The following is a 19,625-nucleotide window of genomic DNA, read 5'->3' on the forward strand; positions in this document are numbered from 1 at the left end:
GTGTCATAGGAAAAAGAGGTCCCATTTCTCTCCAGACCCCTTAACTTATGATCTTGAATCCATCTTCTTCTGCCTCCTTTGAATTGTATGCCCATTAAGCATTGACTTTCAGATTTGTGTTTTGGTCAGAATCATCTAGACTATATTACAAGAACAAATAATCCCCAAATCAAATGACTTAATTAAAAAATGTTTTTGTTTATTCCTTCCACCGAAACTATTGCGAATCTAGACAACTCTCCAGGATAACTGTCTTTGATGTGGTGATTCATGAATTTAGGCAGCTATGATCATGTGGTTCCCCACACCAACATGAGGCCCCATTGGTTCCCATGTCAGGAGAAGAGAGACACTCGAAAATAACCACAGGGACTTTTCACTGTCTCACCTCACAAGTAACCCATTGAATTTTACTCACAATTTATTCACCTGAACTAGTCATGTGACCTTGCCTAATAGCTAGGGGGCTGTAAATGGAGCTTCTTTGAAAACTCCAAATATGAAACAGATTTGAGGACCATGTAGAATTGTTTCTTCCACCTTTGTATCATTCATCTTTCATTTTGCTGAATCTTTTGTCTCTGCCACAAGTAGGGCCAAGTCTAAACTGTCTTAAAAAGTGCCCCCCCCACCATCTCATCTACATACCTCCTCTGATATACTCCCCACAGTCCAGCCACACTGCACTGGTTGATGTTATCCACATGCCTCATGCCATGTGCCTTACTGTATCTCCTCATGAGATTCCAGCTTCCATGCAGGTCGATGCTCCTATCTGGAATGTGTTTTCTACATCCCTGGCCTCTATAGGCAAGGGATCCCTATTCATTCTTCAAAGCCAGCCCAAAATTTTATCTCTTTTCTGTAGCATTCCATAAGTCTTATAGAGAACTTATAGAGAGAAAGAAGGCTTTTGTGTCTGCAATTTATAAATAACTATTTTAAACTATATCCTAGTGTATTATAATTATTTGTAAGATTTCTTGACTTTCCATTTAGACAATGAGATCATTGAGGGAATAATCATATTTTATTGATCCATATGCTCACCACTTTACATTAATAGTGCCTGGCACATAGCAGACTTTCAGTAAATGGTTAGTGAATAAATGGCTGAATAAATCCATGAGCATTAAAATATCTGAAAACTGGTATTGGAGAGTGTACATTGAAATTTTTGAGGTATTATTTATGTTAGAGTTATGTTTTATTTTTTAAAAAAGAAAACAAGTATTTATTTTTTTTTAAGATTTTATTTATTTATTTGACAGACAGAGATCACAAGCAGGCAGAGAGGCAGACAGAGAGAGAGGGGGAAGCAGGCTCCCCGCTGAGCAGAAAGCCAGATGCAGGGCTCAATCCCAGGACCCTGAGATCATGACCTGAGCTGAAGGCAGAGGCCTAACCCACTGAGCCACCCAGGCACCCCAAGAGAAAACAAGTATTTATTTAAAAATTAGTTGGTAGCCGAAATAGCATGAAGTAAAGAATTACTAATAAAAGCGGGATGTCTGGGTGGTTCAGTTGGTTAAATGTCTACCTTGGCCTCAGGTCATATCCCTAGGGTCCTGGGATCAAGTCATGCACAGGGCTCTTCGCTGAGCAAGGAGCCCACTTCTCCCTTTGCAGCTGCTCCCCTGCTTGTACTCTCTCTCTCTCTCTCTCTCTCTCTCTCGCTGACAAATAAGTAAAATCTTTAAAAAAAAAGTTACTAATAGCATTATTTATGTAACACTAAATAAAGATAGCATGACAAAAAATACATACTAAGCCAACTATCCATTTAAAGGAGTTAAGTGTATCCCAAAGTATATGTCAATATTTATGACAGAATGCCTTGCAATAAAGGCTGAGATACCCTGGCATGCCTCCCACGACTGGTGACAATGTTTATAACATCAGTAATCTAGAAGTGCATTTTGCTTATATATGAGGTAAAGAGGTTATAAATAAACATAAAATGAAAATATTAATGCTGGAAAACAATTGACTAATTGATAATAATAATAATAAAGCTAACCAAATGTTTAAGGAAAGATCTTAAATATGCTGAGGAAGCTTATATTATTAGAGTTCTTTAAATTTAAATTTGAAATAGATGATAAGGCCTGGGCTACAAATAAAGCTAAAATTTTAGGATATAATTTCAATCATTAATTTTGGACATTTCTATAATGCTTAGTCACTTGATTATCACATTCTACCATTTGGCTTGAAGAGTACAATAAGAATTATTATCCTCTGAATCTTTTTGTTGTTGTTGTTCTAAAATACAAGTACATAAACAAGAGGATCCTTGCCAAATAAGAATTTTATTCATTCATTCGTCATAATCCATACCATATAGAATTTAGGCAATGTGGACCTTACTTTTGTTAGAAAATGCTTTTTAAAAACTAGGATTCTTTCATACATTAAGTTCATTGTTAACGTTAAGTTCATCACAAGTCCCCAAGATGGAGACTACTGATAGTGATTATTAAGCTTGAGATATAGATAGATAGATAGATGATAGATAGCTATAGATGATAGATAGATGGATAGATGATAGATAGATAGATAGATAGATAGATAGATAGATAGATAGATAGATATTGGTTGATCCACACTCTATGACTGGCTGGGCATAGCTCAGGAGGAACCAGGCAGGAGGCAGTCAGGAGGATAAATATGCACACAAACATTCAGCAAGGATTTTCCCTGAAACGGGAATCAGAAACCAAAAGGAGTCCCAGGTTAGCTTGGTTGAACACAGATGCAGAGGAAATCCAGAAGCTGGAACCAAGGATCAAAGGCAAGTTGGGCGCCAACAGAGTTATGGAAAAGAAAAGAAAAAAGGAGCAAGCAAAGGGAGTCTAGGTGAACAAGGTGGTGAGCAAAAAAATATACCAAGATAGAGAATGAAGGAGAGGTCAGAGTAGTTAGCTGGAAATCAATTCATGCCAGAAGGAATGTTCAAAGAGCGACAGGGCCTGTTCAGAATTCTGCTGGACATCTCCTTCTGCTTCTACTTTTGTTTATTCTTAATCTCCCCATCCTGGGGTTTTTGATCCCAAGCCTTACAGGCATGAAGAATGATTTCTGACATTTCAACTCTTACAAACATTTTCCTTCTCTCCAAGAAAAAGAGCAAAGGTCTTAACATTTCAAAAATCCAAAGGTAAAAGCATGCAACTGAGAATTTTTTTTAACACTGAAGACTTTAAAATTCATAGAAGCCTTATTTCCTCTATATGTTGTTTGAAATTTCATCCTGCAAGAGGAATATATATATATATATATACACACACACATATATACATATACACATATATATGTATATATGTATTTATATATTTATATGTATATTCCTCTTTTTTATGTTTATATATAAATTATATATAATATATGTATATTCTTTATATATATATATATTCCCCCAGAAGACAGTAACTAAATTACTCATTAATCAACTGTATGCTCTGTTCCTTCTTAACTGATTTATCCATCTCCTGCTAAATTGGAACAAATGGAAAGTTTCAAGTCAACTTTTTGTTATTTTGTCTATGTTATGAAAGATTATGAAGGAAAAAAAGAATGACATCGCTGTCTGTGAGCTTCACTGACCTTAAAAATCAATCAGTCCTGTGGCCTTTTCCTTTTTTCTTGTTCTTTCCTTCTTCCCTTCCACCATTCCTCCTTCTCTTTCATCCTTCCTCCTTCCCTTCCTTCCATTATGTTAAAGAAATAAAGAAATAGGGAACATCTAGACATAACAGCTTAAAGCCCATGAGAGTCCTAATGTCATAGAGAGCCACTGGGAGTTTTTGAAAAAGGGTAAAGTTACTTGTTTTGTTTTGTTTTTGATGGACTCTAGCTATATAGAATTAGATTAAATCATAATCTTTGTTTCATGTGATAGTCTCATCATTGTTCTATGCATGCCATTTTATTTTATTCATACTAATTTATTTATAACATTATTATTATGTTATTAATATTATTGATTCCTAAAGGAATGCATTTACTCTACCAATTTAAAAATATATAATCATGGTGCATTAAGGAAAGAACGTACAAATCTATACAACTAATGGTCATATCTTGCAGTTATTGTCACCTAGGCAGGATTAAATTTTGGATTTGTTTCCAGGAGGAAACTAGGGCCAAGAATTCTTCCATGGAATAGTCCCTTCTTAGATAGCAAGGAAAGCATACCCCGGGTAAACTGTGAATGCCTGGAGAGAAGTGGGCATCATTTCTTCTCTTATTTGAGGCTCACAAATGGAAGTCATGATGATAAGCTACCTTCATTGGGAAGCAACTCTGCATCAGGGTTTTGTTTTAATATTCACAATAAGATCCTGATAATTAGTAGCCTATTACATAGGCATTCTTATCAGCATGGTTTAAAGGTAAACAGAGGCTCAAACAGGTTTAAAAGTTTAGCAAATGTAGCAATGCTAGTGAAGGGTAGGATCATAAACTTGGTTCTTGATGCAAAATTACAATTCTCACTCTCAGCAAGTTATACATTTACTCTGAGCTTCAGTTTCTTCAACTGTTAAAAAAAATAGAGACACATTGTTACTAATTTAACACAGATTCTGGCACACAATTTCAAATTGTCCACAGATCAAATCTTTGAAGTGACCATAAAGATAAAGACAATGGACTGCCTCTTCAGGACTAGGGAGAATAGTATATTCCAACCAAGTTCCTCTGTAAGGAAGAACTACTTTTTGTAAGAGACATTAAGAGAGAGTGGTTAAGAGCAAAAAGCCTCCATTTCCTCACCAATAAAGTGGAGAGGGCAGTATCTGGCGTATAGAATTGTTGTAAAGAGTAAATGAGATGATACAAAGGAAGTATCAGAGCTTGCGAATAGTAAACGTTCAAAACATTATAAATTATTAATATTGTTGTCATCATCATGAGAAAGCCATATATCAATCTTGGATTAACCAATCAAAAGTAATAATGCTGCTAACAGATTGAAAAATATAAAACTCCTAACCAGTTGTAAGTGATTCTTAAAAACAGTAGTTTTTATACCCAAAATTTCTTGAAGAATTTTGCTTTGTAGGGTCCACCTTTCTAAGTAAAGGCCATACCAGATGGATACTGATTCTCCAAGACTTGTGTCTAAGGTGTTTATTCTGAAAACATGATTGGCCACTCTGGAGGGGGCTTCAGCACATGTTTGAAGGAGTAGGGATCTGTGGAGACTGAGCATGGCACTCCAGAATACCATAGTCAGGTCCCATTTTGCTCTTAGCCATCATCAAACTGGAAAAAATCACAGATAGCCTGAGAGCCTACATCTTTGATATGTGCATAATTTTGGCCATAGAGACATTTCATCTAATGAGGACTTTTTCTAATTAAAACAAATTAAATAGAAATAATGGGCAAATGATTTGGTTGTAATATATCAAGAATCAACTTGGGCTTTGCTTTTATAATTTAAACTAGGTGAATATACCCAAAACAGAAATGTGAAATACAACATAAGATATATTCCTGATCTTTCCAGTGCTGTGGACCTCCATATGTAAATCAGATAGTTGCTGAATCAAATGACATATTATTCAGAATCATATGACCATGGAGTGAAAAATCTAGATCATATTGCACATTCAGACCTAATAGCAGAATTTCATGGCTTTAATGAATAAGCAAAAGTGAAATATTTTACTATCTTCATCAAACATTCAAAAGATCATACTCCTACTGAGATTATTTATTATGATGATGATGCTTTTTATAAAGATCAAGTATGAGTAACCCCCTCAAAAAAAACTTAAGCTGTTTCTAAGGGCATAACATTTAGAAACAACATATGGTTCCTGTAGTCAAGAATAGGTTCCTTAAATTAGCCAAAGACATTCACAGAGAAATGAGTTGGAGGAAATAGGATCATGGGCAAAATGAAAAAAAATTGTCATCTCTCCTCCTTCTGCTCTTCATCTTTCCTTGCCTGGCTGAATATGGTATTCTTTGGTACCCAATTTCAGATGTAAAAATAAAACAGGTATTATTAGTCTCATAAGGAAGAGTCTTTTAATGCACTCACCCTTTGTTTAGTTAATATTATAAATGTTATTGTACAAAAAGTATGCCAGATCATAAAACATAAATATTACATTCATCATTTAACAACCATGCTTTGGTTGCCTTCTCTGTGCCCAGGGTTAGGCCCTAAGGGACAGCACCTGTTCTCTTCCTTATTAAAATCTAGTTGCAGTGAAAAAGACAGACCTAACTTGGCTTCTTTCGTTCCTGAGTTCTCTAATCTTTTCAGGATATGGAGAATCGCATTACATACCTGCTGAAAAATCCTTCAATGGTTTCCCGTAGAATAAAATCCAGACTGATTACTTTGTTTTATACAGTCCTGCACGATCATGCTTCTTCCTCTTAAATTTCAGCTCTTGCTGGTATCACTCACTGGCCTTCTTTCAGCCTCTCACATTTGCCTTGCTTCTTCCCATCTCGGAGCTTTACACATGTCTTTCCTCCATCTGGAACATTCACACACACACGCGCTCACACACACACACCATAGCCAGCTTCTTCTTATTCTTCAAATTTCAACGTACATATCACCTCCTGGAGAGACTTTCCCTGAAACCCACATGTAAAATTAGTCACTTCACGTGCATTCTTTTATTCCCTACTATGTTCCTTCATTGTACTTACTGTGATTTGTAATCAAATCATTTACTTGTTCATTTTTTATATATGTTTCCTTTATTGTACATGTATTTTTTAAAGACTTTATTTTTGGAGCAGTTTTAAGTTCATAGAAAAATTGGGAGGGAAATACAAAGATTTCTCATAATCCTCTGCCCCCACACATGCACAGCCTCTCCCGTTACCAACATCCTCCATCACGTGGTGGTGCAGTTTTACCATTGATGAACCTACATTGACACATCATCACCACTCAGATTCCCTAGTCTACATTGGAGTTCACTCTTGGTGTCATATATACTTGTTCATTCATCAGGGTATGCTTCTCCTGCTAGATTATATATCCCATGAGGGTGGTGACAATCAGCAGGGCAATACCTGGCCCCTCGTATGTGTTCAAGACATTTTATTGAAGAATGATTATTGAATAAATGACTAACTTATGAAGGAAGTAATTGCAGTGCAACATTTACACCAGCTTATGACAGTTTAGCATTAATTCTAGATATATATTTTAGGAAAGGCTTGATCAGAGTGGAATGGAATTTGCAGTAAGATCTTTCAGTAGAAGTGAAATAATCTAGCTTGGTAGGTTGTATGTTTCCAGGAGAATTCTTTTTACTAAGTTCAATAAAATGAAAGGGAAAAAAAAAAAGATCCTTTGTGACCACCATTCCACTCCTTTGGATTACACAAAGTACAGAGGTGGCCTTGACCCTGGGCAGCGAGCTTCAGGTAGGCAGGGCTTATTTTATGTGAGGAGGGAACTGAAATTTTCCTTAAGTGACTAAAGTAGTATAGTTGACTGGATCCTAAAACTCAGATTTCCTTCCAGCTCTTTCTTGCCCCACTCCCTTCACAAACCCTGAGACAGCAAACCGTAGACAATTCACACATTTAGCTATGGTTTTTCTCATACCTCTCATCTCAACCTAAAATTACTTTTAGGTATTTGTAACAGGGTGTCTTTACATACTCAGGAAGGAGGAGGTGAGGTGTTTGCTTCTATGTTGTACATGTTTTTTTTTTTTTTTAAATAATCAGAACTGTATTTATTTCCATCAGTAAGATCGCCTGCTTTAAAATCTTGGTGTCACTGGGGAGAATTGAATATGTTAACTTCAGACAGAGTTCTGGACTATATACCCTTTCTCTACCATGTTGGTAAAACTTGTAGAAGTTGAGGCCTTACATTTCAACTAAACCATTATTTTACACATCTAACACACTCAATAAACGCACACAGTCACACATTATTTGTCCTACATGCTAACAAAATTCTTTTGTCCATCATGGTTAGAAATTTCCCAGTAATGACATTTTAATTCTAATTCCTAGAAGTAAGTAGGTAAAAAGAACAGTTGAGTTAAGTAAAGCACTTGCCATATACACCATTAAATCAAGGTATATGAAAAGTTCTTTTATATAAACCTCTTCATAACTTTGCATTTAGTTATTTCCAAGCTAATGTAACTACCCTCTGATTTTAAAGGAATTATAGGCATGAATTTGTTATTTTCCCTTTGGAGAACTTGACAAAATTGGCTTGCTTTACTATTTATTTACATGTCATTGTAGCAGTGGTTAGAAATTCCCACAATAGCTCTCTTGAACTATCTGAAGTTTGACATCCTCTTTTGTAGAAGTTGATTCACTCTTCTTTTAACTAGTTTTCATGTAAAGAATTTGGGACTCATTCTCTTCACAAACCCCATAATTACCTAGGCATAATGCTTCTCTGCATGTATCACATAACTGGGGAGAAAAATCATTTGTTTAACAAATAGGTATTAAGGGTCCGCTATGACAACTATTATGACAGGTAGGGAAGGGCCAGAACCAACTGAAAAGGGAAAACAGACATGAAAACATAATTTTGATACAGAGATAACTATAAGGCTACAAGGGAAGGTTGTACAAGGTTATGTGGGTGGCACAAACCTCTAGTTAAGGGAAGTCAGGAGGTTTTCTGGAGATGTTCAAGCGGGCGTTGGAAGTAAAAGTAATAATTTTTCTGGTGGATTAGGGCTGGAGTGTGATTAGGAAGAAATTGAGAAGACTGGACAATCCAGAAGAATCATTAAAATAAATGTACAGGGGCATGAAACAATATAGTGCACAAGCTCAGCTTGGTTAAAGCAACAAGTCTGAGAGGTGAGTATTTAGTTAGGCAACAAATAGTTATTGGGTGATTACCAAGTACCAGGTACCCTGGTTGGGTTTTAGAGAATACAGAAGTAAGACACACCCTCAAAGAGATTACAGGTTAACCCAGAAGATAGATATCATAAAAATTATTTCAAATGTATCATGTTCTCAAGAGAAGAAATGTAGAACGCTAGGAGAGAATACTCCTCAGTCTGAAAGGATAATAATTTTGAAATACCAACAGATGTTGCTCATCTCCCTCATGTTTGGCCATTTTTGCCTTCGTCCATAAATGCCTCTTTCTCCTTTTTGCATTCCCATACCCAATTCAAGTAGTCAGTCTCATTGCCTAAGGACACTTGATAATAGGAGGAAAGGAATAACTTCTATGGCTTTTTCCAGCTTTGCCATCATCGGTTAAATAATTCAAAACATCGAAGTAGATGATTGACTTAAAGAGGCAGAGGGTGTAAAGTGAATAAAGGGGAGTGTCAGGCATAGAGCTACGAGAAGTGCACTAAGGAAAATGTGAAAGAGTTGACAGTAAGAGAGTAAGAAGTAAGAGTGAAAACAGAGTAAGAGAAAGAGAAGGTAAGTTATGTAATCTCTGATTACATATAAATACTATCTCTGTAAATTAAGTAATCTCTGATAGAGAGGTCAGCAAATCCCAGCTCAGTCTACACAAATAATGTAAGTTTTGGCACTCTTAACAGTTCCATAGTCAAAATGGATCTTCTTTTTTTTTTTTTTAAGATTTTATTTATTTTATTGAAAGAGATCACAAGTAGTCAGAGGCAGGCAGAGAGAGAGTGTGGAGGAAACAGGCTCCCTGCTGAGCAGAGAGCCCAATGCGGGGGCTCCATCTGAAGACCCTGACACTATGACCTAAGCCGAAGGCAGAGGCTTTAACCCATTGAGCCACCCAGGCACCCCAAAATGGCTCACTCTTAACAGTTCCTCAGTCGCTCCTTCTCTATTGCCAAAACTAGCTTATTCCATTGCCACTCCTTTCTGTACATTTAAGAAACTCCTCTTACCGTCCTCTTTGCTCTACATCCATGCCTTGAGGCAACTTTTCTCTTACCTACTCCTGTGGCTATTATGATTTATTCAACAAACTTTACTATGAACAAAGGAGAGCACTGAATGGTCTACTTTCCCCCCACTCCTTTTTTTCCCTATTAAACATTTTTGTTAGTTTTACTGAGTACAGTTTATATAAATAGGATTACCCAAGTTCAAACATGTACTAAAATGAGTTTGGACAATCGGATGCAGTACCATAAACGCAACACATTCATGATAAGGTTTCCATGATTTCCATCACCATGAAAAGTTACTACATGCTCCCTTTCCAATTAATTTCTGATCCTCACCCTCTGGAAAATGTTGATCACTTTGAATTTGATGTGATGGAATAATATAATATGTAGTATTTTTTGTGTAACTTGTCTTACTAACCATAATGACTTCTAGGATCATCAACACTGTTGTGTGTATTAGTACTTAGTAGTACCACTGTACACTTAGTAGTAGTCCATGATATGGATATACCATAATCTCCTTATTCATTCACAAATTGATGATATTTTTATTATTTCCGGTTTGAAACTATTATGAATAAAGTTTCTGCAAATACTCCTGTACAAGTTTTTATGAAGATATGTGTTCATTTCTCTTGGGTAGATTTCTAGAAGTGAAACTACTGAGTCATATAGATGTTTAATAAAAGTTGTAAAAGTGGGTATCCTTGCCTTGTTCCCAAAGGGGAACAGGAGGAAAAGCATGTAGTCTTCCACCACAAGTTTAATTTTTTGTTTGTTGGTTGGTTTTGTAGTCTTTCATTATCAGATTAAGGAAGCTTCTTCAATTCCTAGTTTTCTGGAAACTTTCATAATGACTGTCCATTTAATTTTGTCAAATGCTTTTATTTTCCTATATTAAGAAAGTCATATCATTTTTCTTTTTTGTTTCTTAATATGGTGAATTACATTGATTGATCGTCCATTGTTGAACCATCCTTGAGTTCCCAAGAAAAACTATACTTGGTCCTTATGCATTGTCTTTTCTCCCACTGTATTTGTTTTGCCAATATTATGATGAGGATTTTTGCGCCTTTGTTCTTGAGAGATATTGGTCTGTATTTTTCCCCTTTGTTATGTCTTTGTCACATTTAGGAAGCATTACTCCTGCTCCTATATTTTTGGAAGAGTTTGTATTTTATTTCTTTTTAAACTCCTGCTACAGCATGCCAGTAAAGTCACTGGGACCTGGAGTCCTCTTTATGTACAGCTTTTAAACTATAATTCATTTTCTTTGATAAGCATGGTATTCCAGTTATTTATTTCTTCTTGAATAAGCTATGATGTTTTGTGTCTTTTAAGGAATTTGTCCATTCCATTTAAGTTAAAGTTGTTCATAAATACTTATTCTACTTTTAATATTGGTAGAATCTGTACTGGTGTCATTTTTCATAGTTCTGGTATTGTTAAGTTGGTTTTGTCTCTTTTCTTCTTGATCAGCATAGCTAGAGGCTAATCAATTTTATTCATTTTTCAAAAATTGGTTTTTGGTTTCATTGATTTTTACAATTTTCTATTTTATTAATTTATGCTATTAACTTTATTGTTTCCTTTCTTCTATTTGCTTTGGGTTTAATTTGCTCTTCTTTTGCTAGTTTCTTAAGGTAAAATCTTAGATCATTGATTTAAGAACTTTCCTCATTTCTGATATAAACATTTAATGCTATAAATTTATCCATTTTATAAATAAAATACAACTTTTGCTACATATCTTGATATGCTGTGTGATCACTTTCTTTTTTTTTTTCTTATTTATTTATTAGAGAAAGAGAGAGAGAGCATGAGAGGAGAGAGGTCAACAGGAGAAGCAGACTCTCTGCTGGGCAGGAAGCCCAAGGTAGGATTCGATCCCAGGACTCCAGGATCATTACCTGAGCTGAAGACAGTCACCCAACCAACTGAGCCACCCAGGCCCCCATGTGTGATCACTTTCATTCAGTACAAATATTTACTAATTCTCTTTATGACTTCTTCTTCGACTGATATTTATAAGTATGTTATATAACTTCCAAATATTTGAGAGTACTCCCAATATCTTTCTGTTATTAGTTTTAAGCTTAATTCCATTGTGGTTAGAGACCATATTTTGCACTGTTTCAATTCTTTTAAATTTACTGAGGTTTATCTGGTAGCCTAAAATATACTCTATTTTGGTGGATGTTCTATCTGTGCTTGAAAATAATACATGTTCTGCTGTTTTTAGGTGCAGTGCTCTATAAATCTCAATTAAAACAAGTTGGTTAGTAGTGTTACCTAGGTCTTCTATATACTCAACAATTCACTCTCTAATTTTTCTATTAATCCCTGAGAAAAGAGAATTGAAATGTTTAAATACTATCTCTTTTTCTTATTATGAATTCTTTGTTTGATATTAATGTGAATTCATCTTTCTTTGATTATTTTTTTTCATAGTAAATGTTCTTCCATTCTTTTGCTCTTTTTTCCCAACTACTTTTAATGTACCTATGTCTTTATATTTAAAGTAGGTTTCTTGTAAATAGCATTTAGTCAGTTCTTGCCTTTTAATCTAATCAGAAAACCTCTGTCAACTTGTGTGTTTAGTTAGATCTGCGTTTTCTAGTAAGATAGCTACTAGCCAAGTAGTTTCAAGTTTCAAGGAGAAATTGAAATATGGCTGGTCTGAATTGAGATGTATTGTAAGTGTAAAATACCCATGGAATTTTATAAACAGAAAATAAACTAACTTATTAATAATTTTATGATGACTATGTTGAAATAACAATAGTTTGCATAGATTCTTTTACATTCTTTTAAAATGAACTTCATCTGTCTCTTTTTATTTTTTTAGAATCTGGCTACCAGAAAACTTTAGACTACATACCTTACTCACATTATATTTTTGTTGGGCAACATGGTTTAGACCATCTTCATTCAATTTAATTGCTAATATGATTTAATTAAAATATACCATCTTGCTGATTGGCTTTTGCTACTTTTCCCCCTTTTTCTTCTCTTTTTCTGCATGCTTGTGGATTAGTTTGCCATTTAATTTTTCTCCACTGCTGGCTTGTTACTTAAAATTGTTAAATATTTTAGTGTTCTCCCTAGGGCTTACAGTGTGTGTTTTTAATTCCACAGGCTACCTTGAAATTATATTTTACTTCTTTTTAAATAGTTTAAAAATTTTATAGCAACATACTTCCAATACCTTCCCCCCTTCCTTTATGTTATTTTTTAAAAGATTTTGTTTATTTATTTGACAGAGAGAGAGAGAGAGAGATCACAAGTAGGCAGGGAGGCAGGGAGAGAGAGAGGAAGGGAAGCAGGCTCACCATTGAGCAGAGAACCCGATGTGGGGCTTGATTGCAGGACCCTGAGATGATGACCTGAAGAGGCAGAGGCATTAACCCACTTTTTTATGTTATTTTTGTCATACATTACATCTTCACATATACTATAAACTCACAATACATTGATTCTATTTTTGCTTTAAGAGTCTCTTGTTTCTCAAAACAATTTAAAATGGGGAAATGTCTTTCATATTAACCATTTTACCTATTGATGGAACTCCTAATTTCTTTGCATAGCTGTAGGTTTTTGCATGATATTATTTTCCTTTTGCACAAATAATTTAACATTTCTTATATCACAATTCCATTGGTAATAATTTCATGAAACTTTCATTTTTATATAATATTTAATTTGCTTTTATATTTTTGACTTCTTCTTTGCCAATTTGAATACCTTTTATTTCTTTTTGTTGTCTGATTGCTGTTGCTAGGACTTCTAGTACTATGTTGAACAATAGTGGCGAAAGTGGACATCCTTGTCGTGTTCCTGATCTCAAAGGGAAGGCTGTCAGCTTTTCCCCATTGAGAATGATATTCCCTATGGGTTTTTCATAGATAGATTTTATGAAGTTGAGGAATATTCCCTGTCGCCCTATAGTTTGAGGGGTTTTAATCAGGAACGGATGCTGTATCTTGTCAAATCTTTTTTCTGCATCAGTTGAGAGGACCATGTGGTTCTTCTCTCTTCTCTTATTGATTTGTTCTATCACATTGATTGATTTGGGAATGTTGAACCACCCTTGAATCCCAGGGATAAATCCCACCTGATCGTGGTGGATAATCTTTTTAATGTACTGTTGGATCCTATTAGCTAGGATCTTGTTGAGAATCTTGGCATCCATATTCATCAGGGATATTGTTCTGAAATTCTCCTTTTTGGTGGGGTCTTTGCCTGGTTTGGGGATCAGGGTAATGTTGGCTTCATAGAAAGAGTCTGGAAGTTTTCCTTCTGTTTCTATTTTTTGAAACAGCTTCAGGGGAATAGGTATTATTTCTTCTTTGAATATTTGGTAGAATTCTCCAGGGAATCCATCAGGTCCTGGGATCTTGTTTTTTGGGAGGTTTTTGATCACTGCTTCAATCTCGTTACTAGATATTGGTCTATTCAGGTTGTTGATTTATTCCTGATTCAGTTTTGGAAGTTTATAGATTTCCAGGGATGCATCTATTTCTTTTTTTTTTTTTTTTTTTATAAACATATATTTTTATCCCCAGGGGTACAGGTCTGTGAAGATGCATCTATTTCATCTAGGTTGCGTAACTTATTGGCATGTAACTGTTGATAATAATTTCTGATGATTGTTTCTATTTCCTTAGTTTAGTCGTGATCTCTCCCTTTTCATTCATAATTTTATTAGTTTGGGTCCTCTTTTCATTTGGATTAGTTTGGCCCGTGGTTTATCGATCTTATTGATTGTTTAAAATATTTCATTTATTTATTTTTACATAGAGAAACAGAGAGAGAGAAGCACAAAGAGGGAGAGCAAGAAAGGGAGAAGCAGGCTCCCTGCTGAACAGGGAGCCCAATGTGGGACTCAATCCCAGGGCCCTGGGATCATAACCTGAGCTGATGGCAGATGCTTAAACAACTGAGCCACCTAGGTGCCCCTATTTTGCTTTTATATTTGAAAGATATTTTTTCTGGGTAAAATATCCCACAATGACAGTTCTTTTCTTCAATACTTTAAAAAATGTCACTTCATTGTTCTGGCTTGCATAGTTTCTGATGTAAAAATCTCCTTTAATTGTCAGCACTATTCCTTTGTCTCTATGTATGTGTGTGTGTGTGTGTGTGTGTGTGTTCTCTTGATACCCTTGAAGTTGTTTCTTTGATTTTAGTTTTACACACTTTGAACATGATACATGTAGGGGTTCAGTTTTTTGTATATTTGGAGGATTTTTTGTATACTCTGAGGTATTTTTTTGTCATCTTTATGTTTGTCTTCTATGTCTGTCTTCTTTAATTTTGGCCATTATCTTCTCCAAATCATATACTGTCCCATTTTTAATAAAATATTTTGTTTATTTATTTGAGAAAGAGAGAGCATGCACAAGTATGGGAGTGGCAAAAGGAGAAAGAGAAGTAGGCTTCCCTGCTGAGCAGGTAGCTAGTTGTGGGGCTAGACTCCAGGAATATGGGATCATGACCAGAGCTGAAGGTAGACACTTAACTGGCTGAGCCACCCAGGCACCGCATGTTGTCCCATTATACCTCTCTCCTATAATTCCATATATATATATGTTGAACTATTTCTATTATGCCCAACAGTTCTTGGATGCTCTGTTGTATTTTTCCCACTCTGTTTTTTTTCTTCGTGTTTTACTCTGCATAATTTTTGATCAGCTATTTTCAAATTTACCAGTTATTTCCTGTATCAGGTCAATTGAGGAGCACTTTGAAGGCATCTATTTTTGTTGATTTGGAGTTTGTATTTTATTTCTAGCATTTTATTAGACTCTTTCTCATGGTTTTCACTGCTCTGCTAAAATTTCTTATGTACTCATGTATTTGCCTACCTTTTCAAGTAGAACTGCTAACATTTTAATAGTAGTTATTTTAAATTCACTGCATGATTTCCGACCTCTAGATCATCTCTGATTCTGATTCTGTTAATTGCTTTTACAATGAGTTGACTTTTCTTAGCTTTTATGTGTCAGATAATTTTTATTGAATACTAGACAGTATATATAGAACCATAGAAATTGAAGATACTATTTATATTTGGAGATAGACACGCCTCTTTTACCCCATGACTTTGGGGTGTTGATTCAACCTAGTCAGAAGTTGAACTGTTTTTGTTGTTTCTGTGTTTATGGCTCTCTACCAGTTTCATTGTCCTCTAGGCTTACTTTCTGGTTAGGACTGGGGACTCTGTGCTGAGTGGTTTTTGTTGTTGTTTTTTCCAATAAGCCTGATATACCCTCAGCTTTCAGCCTTCCCTGTGCAATTATGCCACACTGGACAGCTTTCCCCACAAATTTTGCTTCCTCCGCAGTGATAGCCTGTTATTGATCATGATTCAATGCTTGCTATCTGGGGAAGGGCAGGAAGTTTCTCTGTTGTTCTGATCCACTCAGTCTTAGTTATACTCTGTGTACCTTCACCAGAGCTGTCCTTCCTCCTCATGACACCCAAACTGTGCCTTGTATCCTTAATGGGTCTTGTTTAGGACTTTCCAGACTCCTGTTCCCTGCCCCCTCCACCCACACACCAGTAATAAGAGAACTTCAGTGGTATTGATTGATATGGAATCTGTGTCTAGGACTACTTTCTGCCTCTGGCTTATAAGGAGAGGGTATTTTTCTTTTACCCAACCACCAGCCACACTGGTACTGCAAATATCTCCTGGGAGTATCAGGCTTTACTGCCTCTACCTCCATGACTTAAGGCTTTTATTTCATAGAGGTAAAGGATCCAGGAGATTTTTCTTGTCTTTCCCACAGCAGCACTCAATTCCCTTCAGTGATCCTGCACCCCTGAAGGGAGATCTTTCTGGTCTCTTCTGCCTATAACCTCTTTTTCTGTCAGCTCCCAATGGAAACCCATGGAAAAGGATTTGCAGGTTGGTACATACTCGTCTTGTGTCTGTGGCTTTCGAGTATCTATATTCTCATGCTAACCCAAACTTAGCTTTTTTATCAATCTCTTTAATTTTTAGCTAAATTCTTCTTACATGCTTTTAGGGTGTATCTTCTCATTTTCCCATATTATGCCACAGATGAGCCAATTCTCACATTCTCTCTCTTTCTCTCTTTGGAAAGGTCTGTTTTTGATTTCAGAGGTTATGGGTGCCTGGTAATCTTAGTTCTCTGATGGGTTCAGGAAAATTTATGAGTTTGTAATTCATTATTACAAATTTGTTCTCATTGCTATGATTAAAAAAAAAAAAACAGTATTTTTTCTACATTCCTACATCCAAAGGAAAAAAAAAACGTTTTCCTCCTTATTAGATTTTTTTTTCTGGGTATAGAAATATAGGTTAAACTTTTTTTCTTTTGTTTCATTTATTTAATGAAGTTCGTCCATTATCTTCTGGTCTCTGTGTTTTCTCATAAGAAATCTGTTGACATTTTTATCTGTATTCTTCTGAATATAATGTGTTCTTTATCTCTGGGTGCCCTTAAGAATTCATTTAATCACTGATTTTAATAATTTGATTATGATGTGTCTTGATGTGCTTTTCTTTATATTAATGCTTATAGAAGCTCATTAAGATCTCTGAATATCTGGGAATATAATTGTCACCAAATTTGGAGAAATTGTGGCTATTATGTTCTAAATATTTTTTCTCTCTTTTGCCTTCCCCTTCTGGTATTCCAATAACACATACATTTTTAGACTAATTTGATATTGTTCCACAACTCATTTATGTTTATTTTTAAAAATTATTTCTCTGGGAGTACTTGGGTGTCTCAGTTAAGCTTCTGACCCTTGATTTCAGCTCAGGTTATGATCTCAGGGTCATGAGATCAAGCCCCATTTCAGGTTCTGCACTGGGCATGGGGTTTGCTTAAGACGCTCTCTCTCCCTTTGCTCCTCCCCACTCTCTCTTTCTAAAAAAAATTAAATAAATAAACAAATAAAATTATTTCTCTTTATTTAATTCTGGATAGTTTCTATTGCTGCATCATCAGGTTCACTAATCTTTTTTCTACAGTGTGTAATATGCTATTAATCCCATTCAGTTTCTTTTCATTTCAGATCATGTTGCTTTCATCTAAAAACTTGCTTTTTAACACCTTCCATTTCTCTCATTCTCATGTTCATGTTTTCCTCTACATTCTTGAACATGAAATATATTTATAATAGCTATTTTAATATCCGTGTCCGTCAATTCTATTATCTCATCTCTGGGTCTGTATCTATTGATTGATTTTTTTTCTCCTGGTTATAAGTTGCATTTTGCTGCTTTTTTGTATGCTTGGAAATATTTGATGAATACTTAATGTTATTAATTTTTTGTTAGACACTGGATGTTGTTGTATTCATTTAAGTATTGTTGGGCTTTGTGGCTTGAAATCAGTCTGATTCTTTTGTGGTTAGTTTTTAAACTTTCTGAAGCAGTCTAGAATAACATTTAGTGTAAGCTAATGTGTCCCCATTACTGAGGCATCCTCCTTCTGAAGATTTACTTAATGCCCATGTATTTTTTTTTTAAATGCCCATGTATTAAGAGGTGTTCCACTCTGGTTAGTTAGAACATAAACTATTACCTTCCTATGTGAGCTCAAGGATTCTTTAGCCTATTCCTTCCTGATGGTTTTTCTTCAGCCCCAGGAAGTTCCTTCCTTTCCTTCACAGAGTAGTATTCAGTCTCAAGACTTTTAGGGAACACTCAGAAGGTTTCTGGAGCAAGTACACTACTCTAACTGATGCTCTCACCTCTTCACAAATTCTAGCTACTAACATCTCTCTGAACTCTAAACTCTCTTGAACTGAGCAAGACTTTGTTTTGGGTTCTCTCTTACTTTGTTATGGCCTAGAAATTTTTTCCAGGGAGTAAGCTAGGGCAATCAAAGGGCTCACTTTGTTAGTTTCCTATTTCTCAAGGGTCAATGTCCTGCATTGCCAGTTGTCTAAATGTCTGAAAATTTGTCTGGTTTCTAAATGTTTAAAGCAGGAGGAAAAATATACTATTTTGTACTTTATTATATCTGTTATGTAGCCAACTTAAAGGTTATTTTTTTTTAAGATTTTATTTATTTATTTATTTAGAGAGATCACAAGTAGGCAGAGAGGCAGAGAGAGAGGGGGAAGCAGGCTCCCTGCTGAGCAGAGAGCCCGATGAGAGGCTTTAACCCACTAAGCCACCCAGATGCCCAACCAACTTAAAGTTTTTAATATATATATAGAAAATGGTGAAATTTGTGTTAAGTCATTCTGATGGACAAATATAGTATTAACTGGAAGAGAGCGAGATTAGGGACCAAAGTCAGGTTAAGATGCTAATAGTCCCAGTGGTGCCTGGGTGGCTCAGTGGGTTAAAGCCTCTGCCTTTGGCTCAGGTCGTGATCCCAGGGGGGGACTGAGCCCCCCATTGGGCTCTCTGCTCAGCAGGGAGCCTGCTTCCCTTCCTCTCTCTCTGCTTGCCTCTCTGCCTACTTGTGATCTCTGTCTGTCAAATAAATAAATATTTTATTAAAAAAAATAAATATATTTATTAAAAAAAAAAAGATGGTAATAGTCCCAGCAACATACAATGAGAGCATGAATTCTTGGCATGATATAAGTAAGAAGTGATAGATATAATAAATATTTAGAGCACTAGGATCTGGCGACTGACTGAATCTGGGAAAGTCAAATAAGATAATGGACACAAAATCATTTCCAAACATCCATTTGAAAATGTATTAAATAACTACTTTGTGTCCAGTACTACAGTCAATTAAGACTATATATATAAAT

At 35.5% G+C, this 19,625-nt stretch overlaps 2 long non-coding RNA genes across 2 annotated transcripts in view; one reads left to right on the top strand and one right to left on the bottom strand.

Annotated features, from left to right (window-relative positions):
* Positions 1-19,625, top strand: part of LOC309864301 — a 75,436-nt gene that overhangs the window by 31,982 nt on the left and 23,829 nt on the right. The gene's annotated exons all lie outside the window — the stretch shown is intronic.
* The window catches only part of LOC309864302, a 51,630-nt gene continuing 36,315 nt past the window's right edge, over positions 4,311-19,625 (bottom strand). The window contains exons 3-4 of the long non-coding RNA XR_014311449.1: positions 6,308-6,606; positions 4,311-4,540 (exon numbers count right to left, since the gene is read on the bottom strand). This is a non-coding gene — a long non-coding RNA (uncharacterized lncRNA). The remainder of the gene's footprint in view (positions 4,541-6,307; positions 6,607-19,625) is intronic.

Source organism: Mustela nivalis (assembly GCF_964662115.1).
Source record: "Mustela nivalis genome assembly, chromosome: 5".
Taxonomy (NCBI): domain Eukaryota; kingdom Metazoa; phylum Chordata; class Mammalia; order Carnivora; family Mustelidae; genus Mustela; species Mustela nivalis.